The following is a 10,370-nucleotide window of genomic DNA, read 5'->3' as shown; positions in this document are numbered from 1 at the left end:
CAGTGTCGCTTGCCGGCATGAATGGGGTTTCTGCCACCGCCCTTTCTCAGGTGGACCTTCCAGTAAGAGATGTAAGCAGGCAGTTCCCAATTATCTCTTGATACCGCACTCTCTCGTTTCCTTTCCTTGTTTTTCATTTCCGCATGTTTGTCTGCAAAATACCTGAAGTCCCAACATGAGGTTTTCACTCTCCTCTCCTTGGTAGCGTGACACTCTCTAGGCATCCTTCTAGACCAGCAAGAACTGAGCCTGGGTCCGGCCCCAGGGTCCCTGCTGTATTCCTTCTCTTTTCTCCCACTTTCAAGAGTAAGTTTCTGTTATTTTGAAGTTATGGTTCTGGATATAGTCACATGACCACCGCAATGTGAGAGGAGCTGCTACTATCTCGAGTGGCTGTTACCCAGTTAGAAAAGTCACTGTGTTTGTCTGGTGCTATGGCAGTTCTACATTCTTTGGTAGCTCCGTCAGATGTGAGCTGCCTGATCAGGGTATCTGTGGCTGCTCCAAGAATTACTTTCTGTTGTAATTACTGCTTTCTTTACATGAGCAAGAAACTCAAGCCAAGGCTCACTAACCTTCTGTTTTAGAGTGGCCAGAGGATCCGCAGTTTCTCCATGATCAATGGTTGGGTACAAAGGCATACTTGGTCAAAATACTGGGCGGAACCTTTCATCTGTACTAACACGTCACTATTTTGTCCTACTTCCTGAAGCATGTCTGAATTAATAGGGACGTTATTGTTACGGTTTCTTTCTTCCTGTTCATCACATTCATCATAATATTTTGCTTTCCACATCCAGTATTGTCCTGGGGCTAATGAAGCTTTGCATATTTGCTTATAGTCCCAAGGAGTAACAATATCCCTGCTTACATTTCCCCACCTTATATCAGTAAATGGAACATGCATGCTATTGTCAGCAACAGATTTTTCTGAAATTCTTTAAGAACTCAAAAGTAAATGAGTGATGTTGACACACTTTTGGATCTTGAGGGTTTCAAATCATACACTGTAAGGGCTGGCATGATAAGGGGTTTAGTCCAATCATTTTTCTGTTGGTTATATCCATCATCTTCCCTAAGTAGTCTTTGGGAGTGAGGCAGCATAGCCTGAATTTCGGAATTAGATTGACAAAAAGGAATATTTCTTTTTTGTTATTTTGTCTTTATTTTTCTTCTCTTTTTTTTTCCGGAGCTGAGGACCAAACCCAGGGCCTTCCGCTTTCTAGGCAAGCGCTCTACCACTGAGCTAAATCCCCAACCCCAAGAAGGAATATTTCTTGTGCATAGACATAAATATGGGCTATTTGAAAGGAGGTAGCGTACCTAAATCACTCTCCTTAAATGTGGGAGCAGTAGCCTCCCTGCTGAGATGTATCCAGAGAATCTTTCTCTTCATAGTTCTCCAGGAGTGGATCCAAGCAGTAAGTTACTGCAGTCCAGGTTACAAAACAATTGACAGGGATTTTTATCTCCTTTCTCATGGTCTGTTTTTACATTGACCCCTATATGTTTCTAATTTTCAACCTCTGTGGTTCCTTGTCTAGGAAGACAAGGATTACATTTTATGGTTGTTTGTACAAAATTGCAGAGCTGTTGCTCTGAATACTTGGTTCCTTCGGATCTTAGCAAATATCTCAGTGATTGTCTAAGATGCTTTGTCGCAATGGACTGAGAACCTGTGTTGGTTTCCTTCCCCTCTCTCACAGTTGTGACCCCTTGGGTGGGAGGACAGGAAATCATACCCCCTATTTCTACTTAAGGAAAAATTTCCTCACCTTCTTTGAGGGTTGAGCCCCTCAAATTGGACACCTGCAAATGCCAGGACAGGCAGAGTAATGATCTGAATGAGGCAAGAAGGAAATTCAGTTCAACACGACTCAATAGCCAGTGTTGGTTCAAATTTCTAGAGTCTGACGCTGGGCATGTTTAGGCATATTTAAGCACAGCACAACTGTGGAAAAAAGTGTCCTGATGATAATTAACTCAATCCCATGTCTACAACAAAGCTGAGACATGTTTACATTGAAAATCTTTACAGAGTACATATGGCCTCTTCCATAAAGATGGGTTCTGTTGCCTGAGAAACAGTGCTCAGGATAAAGGTCTATGGAGGAAGAGTCTGGGATAAACATAATAGTCTGGTGGACTCAGGGGTAGCCTGGCCCTACAGATAGTGAAGATCACCAGGCTATTAACTACATCCATTCCCAGTCTTCTGGGTGGGAAACAGGTAACATCCCTTTTGTTGAAGAGACAAGCTTGTGTATTTTACATTCCTGGTTTTCCCAGTGCTTATCTGTGGGCACAAGGACCTTGTGCCCTCTACAAGGTTTTAATCCTCCTTTTGTGGGTGGTGAGACACTCTCTAGATCAATAAGAACTGAGCCTAGGCCTGGAGTAAATGGCTCCAGGGTTACCTGCTGTCCCACTTTCAAGAGTAAGTTTTTGTTATTTCCAAGTTCTGGTTTCAGGTACATTCACAGAGTCAGAGTAACTTACTTCATGCTGACTTGAGCTGTTGAGTAATCACGGACAATTATTCAAAGTACATCAAGGAAAAAGAGATGGCCGAGATAGTGAAGTAATCACTATGTATGCAACATTGTTGCAACCCTGACTGTAGAAGGTCAAGGTCATTCTTCTAAAACACCCCCAAACCTAACCTGGCATCATCCTCTCAAGCATGGAAATGTGAGGAATGGGCAAGCTTCCTTTGCATCACTGGAAAAAAAAAAAAACTGCAATCTGAAATGTTGCCTCATTTAATTCCCTTGGATCATCACTTAAACTTGACCTTTCTTATGCTAGTAGATCAACTAGTAATGTGTACACAAGAGGGACCGTGCCTCTTATGATATTCTCTACCGTGGCTCTTAAAATAGCTCTGCTCACCTTGAGAATGGTGCATAAATATACGTTTATTGTGGGCATGGAAGGGAAGGAGTCATCTCAGCTTTTCTAATAGGCTGGCTGAATGTCATTGGCCTTTTGCCTGGTTTCATTTCAAGGCTCTTTTTGTTTTAGTTTCATAGGACAGGATCTCAGTCTGTAACTTGAGCTGTTTGGGAACTAATAATCCTCCTGCCTCAAACTGTGGGGTGCTGGGATTGTCAGTATGTGCCACCACACCTAGCTTCAAAGATTCTTGATAAAGCAAATTATACCTACTGTGTATATGTATCACTTCCTTACCTTGTTGCTGCAATGAAATGCCTGACAAAGGCAATATAAGGACAAGGGGTTTCTTTTGGCTCCCATTTCCAGGGTACAGTCTGTTGTAGCAAGAAAATCAGGGTGGCAGGAGTTTGGGACAACTGGTCACATTGCATCCATAGGCAGGAGACAGTGATGAATGTGTGTACTGAGCTTGTCTTCTCCTTTACTTGGGTCCTAAACCTCAGCCCATAGAATGGGCATATTTCAGGCGGGCCTTCCCATTTCACTTAACCTAATCTGGATACTCTCTCACAGACACCACCAGAGATTTGTTTCCATGGTAATTCTAAATTCTATCAAGTTGACAATCTTAACTATCAATCTCAGGCATGCTTGTGATGGTTAATTAGGATTGTCAACTTAATGGGATTTAGAGTTACCACGATAACAAGCTTCTGAGTATGTCTGTGAAGGATTTCCTCAATCAGGTTAATTGTGGCGGAAAAACCCACCCTAACTGTGGTTACACTATTTCCACAGGCTGGGGTTCCAGACAGAATAAAAAGGAGAAAATGAGCTGACCACAGGCATCCTCACACTCTGCATCCTGATTTCGGAATCAATGATGACAAGTGGCCCAGATCCTCATGTCCCGATTGCTGCCCTCAAACTGTAATCTAAAACAAGTACTTTCTCCCATAAATTGCTTTTGTCGTTTTTTTTTTTTTTTATCACAGCTACAAAAAAGTAACTAACACAGAAAATTAGTGTGATTGGACAAAGCAAATCATGTGGTTCTTAGGTCTTTGGAATTGCTTTGCAGGAGAAATATAGAAGGGTTTGGAACTTTGGGCTAGAAAAGCCCTAGAACACTGAAAGCAGAGTGTGATGGGCTATTCTGTAGCAATTTTGAAGATCAGAATGATGAGAAAAATGAAGACAGTAGAGACCCAGGTCAAGAGGTCTCCGAGGAGAACAAGGTCTCTATCGGGAACTGGGCTATAGGTCATTCATGTGCTGTTCTAGCAAAGAATCCTGCTCAGGACCTGAGAACTTGAAGTTGCATTTAAAGATAATGGATTTGTGCGATGGAAAAAAATGTCACAGCAGAAGAGCATTCAGGCTGAGGAAGTGACAGCCAAGGCAGGTACTGAAAAAGAGGTTGTAATTGTTCAAGGGAAGTCACTTACTCTGCACTGGGACAGTAAGAAAGGTGCCTTGAGGACAAGACCCTATCATCAAAGGCTCCAACTTTTGAAAATGTGAAGTTATTTGAGAGGACAAAGCCACCTCAACTGTGAATGAAGCCAAAACAACCCTGTTCCAAAACAATCATCTAAGGATATGGTTCCCCAGAGTCGACCTGGAAGGCACATGGCCACTCAATGCCACACAATGATGTAAGGGGGTCCAGGTCCATCTGGAGCTAGCAGCAGAATTTGGCAACATCATCCACATGGTACCAATTTTGTAATCATGAAAGAGACAAGACTTGGAGGGGGAGGGGGCGTGTCACAGAATCTTACTTCACAATTCCAGAAAGCTTCTAAGACCAGGTAATGTGAAGCAGAGTTGGAATCCATACAAGGGGGTCTTTGAAAGACCACTGAAAGAAGCTGTGAAGGTGAATATCCCAGGACATTGGAGATACCAACATCATGGAATGTCAACTGAGCAAAGTTTGGGGCATGGAGTGGAGCTGGCCCAAGAGAGAGGCTGTGTGTACCATAAACAGTAGAGCTGGGAGCACAGGGAAACCCAAAACTTTTGGAGCACAGATTAATCCATCATGGTCCCTAGATGCCTAATGCAGAGCTGTAAGATTTGGTGTCTTCCCTGCTAGGTTTCAGCCTCACTTTGGTCCAATTATTCCTTGCTCTGCCCTCACTCTTCCCTTTTGGAATGGGAATGTTTGTTCTCTGCCACTGTATAGTGAAAGTATGTAGCTTGTTTTTATTTTATAAGAGCACAGTTAAGAGATTTCCTTGTGTCTCAGAGGAGACTCAGACTTTGGACTTTTAAACAATGTTGAAACTGTTAAAGACTATGGGTATTTCTTAATTTTAATTGAAAATATTTTAGTATTATAAGATGGCTGTGAACCTACAGGGACTACAGGGATGGAAGGTTGTGTTTAAAAGTGGTAGGTTTGTGTGTCGAGTTGACAAGGGGTGGAGTTGTATGGTTAACCTGGTTTGTCAACATGATAGGCTTCGGAGTCACCAGGGAAATAAGCCTCTGAGTATGCCTTTGAGGGATTTTTCTAGACTAGGTTCATTGAGGTGGGAAATCCTGCACCAAATGTTTTGGCACCACTCTATGGGCTGGGTTCCCAGGCTGAATAAAAAAGGGAGGGTGATGCCGGAGCGGCGGTGGTGGCACACGCCTTTAATCCCAGCACTCGGGAGGCAGAGCCAGGCGGATCTCTGTGAGTTCGAGGCCAGCCTGGTCTACAGAGCGAGATCCAGAAAAGGCGCAAAGCTACACAGAGAAACCCTGTCTCGAAAAACCAAAAAAAAAAAAAAAAAAAAAAAAAAAAAAAAGGGAGGGTGAGCTGGGCACTAGCATCACTTTCTGTTTCGTGACTGGGTGCAATGTGACCGGCTGCCTCCAACACCTACCATGATGGACTGTCCCCCTAAACCGTGAGGGGAAACAAGCCCCTTCTCCCTTAAGTCGCTTTGCAAAAGTGCCTGTGGCAGAGCAGCCCTGTAACTGAGGTAGGGTGCTCGGTTACCATGCAGGATGCCCTGGTTCAGTCTCCAGCACCGTGTGAAAGAAAATACCAGGTGATGACTCCAGATGTCTGATGCCAAGCATGAGACTTGAGTGCAGTCTCCGGAACACACACTGTAGGAGAGAACCAATTCCCACAAGTTGTCTTCTGACTTCCACATAACACACACACAAATGTGTAACCAAACCTGCTGTGGTGGTTTGAATGAAAATGGCCCCCAGAGGCCCATAAGGAGTAGCACTATTAGGAGGTGTGGCTTTGTCAGAGGAAGCATAATTTTAATTGAATGTATTTTAGTATTATAAGATGGTTGTGAACCTATGGGAACAATAGCCTCTGAATATGCCTTTGAGGGATTTTCTAGACTAGGTTCTGATTACAATCATTTTTTCCAATTGCCTCTTCAAAGGAAAGAGTTAAGCCAAGCATAGTGATATATCTATCGTCCCAGCACTTAGGGGGCTCAGATGGGAGGACTGCTTCAGTCCAGGAGTTCAAAGCCAGCCTGTCTCAAAGAGGAAAAAGATAGTTTTTGTTTTCTGAAACAGTATCTTATGGGGTTAGAAGTGGGGAATGTTGAGGGCTATAATGCAGAAAGCAAGTAGAGTCAATACTCCCAGGAGCTAAACACAAGACAAGGACTACAGTTACAATACTGTGTGCTGGAAATCAGCTAAGAGGGTAGCTTTGGGCTCTTATTACAAAATAATAATAATAATAATAATAATAATAATAATAATAATAATAATGTGAGAAGGTGGATGTATTAGCCAGTTGGAATCCAGTAAATCTTGCTGCATCTATCAAAACATCATACTGTACACTTTAAATATAATTTATTTTAAGGCAGGCATAATGTCCAATGCCTATAACTCCAACCTGTTGGAACCTGAGGCAGAAAGACCCCTGCCAGTTCAAGGCCATCCTGGACTATACATAGTGAATTCAGGGCCAGCCTAAGATACATGAACTTGCTGATCTTGTTTCAGACAAAATAACAATAACAACACATACACACACACACACACACACACATACACACACACACACACACACACACACACACACACACAATTTGAAAGCTTCTTACTACTGAAACCAAGTGGCAGGGAATAAACACTGGGTAAGCTACTATGTCCCAGGAGCACTACATTTCAAGGGAGCTAGCCACAAGAGAGGGGAAGAGTATGCCCTGGGGCAAACCCATTGACTCTGCTGAACCCCCGACAGCCCCTTTATGCTTCTGCTAATGCCACTGTTGGCTCTGGCCTCAGTCTTTAGCAGCCCTGAGCAGAATTTGTACTGAAGTTTATGAGTCAGTTTCTGAACAGCAGCCTTCTTCCCTGGCAGGACGTTCCTATTCCAATCGCGGCATTTCCTATAATGAAGAAATGAGGAAACAATAGAGAGGTGTGTTAGGCTGCAGCCTTGTTTTGCTTTTGTTTTTTCCATTCTCATTTCAATGCCAGGCAGTGCTGGTCAGCAGAGAAATGCTTGCCCAGTCATAGCCTGGCACACTGGGGAGATGCAGGTGTGTGGGGAGGGCTTTGGGTGGGGCCAGTCCACTGTGTAGGAGAGGAATCCAGAGACAAGAAGAGGGCGAGTGGGCAGGAGAGGCACCAGCCTGTCCGGATGTGAAACAGGAGGTAGAGCTTCCTTTTCCAGTTGTCACCTGGGCCCTTTTCCCTGTCCGTTTGGATCTCCACAGTCACACCTCATAGCCAGCTGGTGAACAGCCCTCTACACCAGACCTTGCAGGCTGGGGGCGGGGCGGGGGAGCGGGGGAGGGAGAGTTCGGTCAAGGAACCTAGAAGAATTCTAAATTGTAGGGAAAGAAAGAAAAGCCAAGGAGGCCAAGCAATAAAAAAAATCATCCCATTCCCCTACCTTGGTCTGTTTTTGCTGTGATGACAGAACACATGAGGCTGGATGATTTATCAAGATGAGAGGCTTAATTTGGTTCATTATTCTGAAGGCTGCGTCTGGTGACGGTCGTGGACTCTGCAGAGAACCAAGAAATACAAGGCGTCAAGCGGCAAGAGGGGTGCATCCAAGGGACAAAGCCTTGCATGGCAGATCCATTCACTCATCAACCCTTGACTTGGCTAATCCACTCACGGAGGCAGGGCCGTTATGACCTAATCCAGTATGTGTGTGTGTGTGTGTGTGTGTGTGTGTGTGTGTGTGTGTGTGTGTAGTTTTGGCACCTTTCCTGGAACTCACTTTGTAGCCCAGGCTGGACCTAATCCCTTCTTAAAGGCAATGTCTGGTCCCACTCCTGTGTTTTCTTTATTTGCTTGTTTGTTTTCCTATACAAGGAAGTAACACCTTACCACTGAACTACATCTTGATCTGACCTCTTTAGTGAGACTTTTCAAGGAGGATTAAATTTCAATGTGAATTTTGAGGAGGAAGTTTAAAACATACCACCCCCCCCATGGATGTTTTTATTTCTTTAAATTCTTAATGGTTTTAGACCCGTACCATTTAGTTCTAAATAATTTTTCTCTTATGTCAGTCATTATTTTTTTCCTCACTAATTATGGACTCAACCATAATTTCTACAGGGCAGAGAATGACACAATTTTTATGCTGTCACCCCATGTCTAGTAAGACTTCAAAAGATATTGAATATGTGAACTCAGAAGAGCAAGCTAGGAATACATGATATCTCATGGCAGGCTATCCCGTCATCTGTCGATAAGATCGGTGATGGAACAGGCCCTCGGCATAGGTGGGATTCTTTTGAAGACAGGAAATTCAGCCTCAAAAAGCAGTTCTATTAGAGACTGTGTGCTGAGGAGGTGTGCCTGAGCTTGCCCGAGCTTGCCCTTCTTCAAAGCCAGTCCATGAGCCAGATCTAGGCTTCTCAGAGCCCCTTTGCCCAGAATACCACTGGGTACAGTCTCCGGTCAAATGAAGAGGAGTTTGTGCCTAAGGCAAAAATCCAATACCTGGGTCTGTGAGGACTGCTCTCCTCACAGCACAGAGGGATGCCCAGGAGACTAGAAGCAGTAAAGATTATGGCCCCACTCTTTTCTTCTTTGGTAGAAATCAAGACTTCCAGGTATCACATGACACTAGGGACTACCACAATGGCCAAGGCAGTGACCGGAGCTAAGACTGTCCCTGGCAGAAACCAGGAACTGTGCAGGACCCCGCAGCTGAGCAGAACTTCAACTCTGCAAAACCTAGGAGGTACCAAAGTACCAGATAGTGGAAACTGTTGTCCAGTTTGATGTCATACCACGCTACACTTGACACAGACATACAGCCAGCCCCCTTCTAAGTACTCTACATACTATTTTGTGAAGTCTTGCCGGCACTTCCCATTCTCCGAGCCCCCTCCCCACCCGCCCCACCCCAAGTCTGGCGTCTGTGTTTGCATTTGAAACTGCGTACTGACTGGCCTTGAGCTAAGAACATCTCCTGGAATCTCACTTCTCTAGCCTAGGTTGGTTCCAGACTTAAAGGCTGGCTAGAACCGCTGGAAATAAATAAAAGCCACCTGGACCCGGGGGTGGGGGGCAGGGGGAACAGCCCCCAGACCCCAAGCAAATGGTGGAACAGCTGCTTCACACAGATTTTGTGTTTCCTTTTATTTTTTGTTTTGTTTTGTTTTGTTTTTGAGACAAGGTTTCTTTGTGTAGGTTTGGAGCCTGCCCTGAAACTCACTCTGTAGACCAGGCTGGCCTGGAACTCACAGAGATCCGCCTGCCTCTGCCTCCCAAGTGCTGGAATTAAAGGCGTGCGCCATTACTGCCTGGCTTGTGTTTCCTTCTTATCTGCAAAATTCTTTCTTTAGAATAACATTCTTCACTGGAGGGATCAGGGAAGACGATATAGAGCTCTCCAGAAGTCCACCGTTGCTCAAAGCTGGATTAGAACATCACATCCCTGCAACGCTGAAGAATCTGGGGAGTGTGTCTACATACCAGATATACCCCAACGAGTCTTCCCAACCCTCAAGAGTTGGGACTCGCGTTGTCTTCCTGGTCCACAGTAGGAAAACCCTAGAGTTCAAATTTTGCCCTTTTGGACAGCAGGAAGAAGGGAGGACAGGCAGGAGGGAGCTGAAAGAGAAGCACGTGTGAGCGGCATTGTGGAGCACAGGGCTATCCACCAGTATCATCAAAGTAGCACCCAAAGCCTGGGCTCTGCACACCCTCAGCTGCTACCCCACCCCACCCCCAGGAGCTCTGACCTAACATTCCTAAAGCCGCTGTACCTGCCCCAGGTCCCCTTGTCCTCTCTCCTTCCAATATCTTTTTAAAACTGCAGAATTTTATATCTTTTCTGGGTCTTTACAAAGTAGTTCAGCTACTCCTTAAAGTCTTTGGCAGTTAGCCCAGGCTGCTCCGGAGCCTCACTTACCTATGTAAATCCACTCTAGAATCGGTATTTATTGCCAGGTCACACTTGCTGCTAGGAACTGCAACCCCCAACCCCTCCCCCGTTTACATACTTTTATAAATTC

At 44.7% G+C, this 10,370-nt stretch overlaps 1 long non-coding RNA gene across 1 annotated transcript; it reads right to left on the bottom strand.

Moving 5' to 3' along the window:
- Positions 1-6,712: 6,712 nt before the first annotated feature.
- Positions 6,713-7,955, bottom strand: LOC128107935 (uncharacterized). Its single transcript, XR_008217250.1, has 2 exons — positions 7,781-7,955; positions 6,713-7,271 (listed from the first exon to the last, which is right to left on the bottom strand). It is a non-coding gene; the product is annotated as an uncharacterized LOC128107935 (long non-coding RNA).
- Between the last annotated feature and the right edge of the window lie 2,415 nt (positions 7,956-10,370).

This window comes from Peromyscus californicus, unplaced genomic scaffold (assembly GCF_007827085.1).
Source record: "Peromyscus californicus insignis strain IS unplaced genomic scaffold, ASM782708v3 Scaffold_12__1_contigs__length_115047231, whole genome shotgun sequence".
NCBI lineage: Eukaryota > Metazoa > Chordata > Mammalia > Rodentia > Cricetidae > Peromyscus > Peromyscus californicus.
This window is presented reverse-complemented; position numbering and strand designations above follow the sequence as displayed.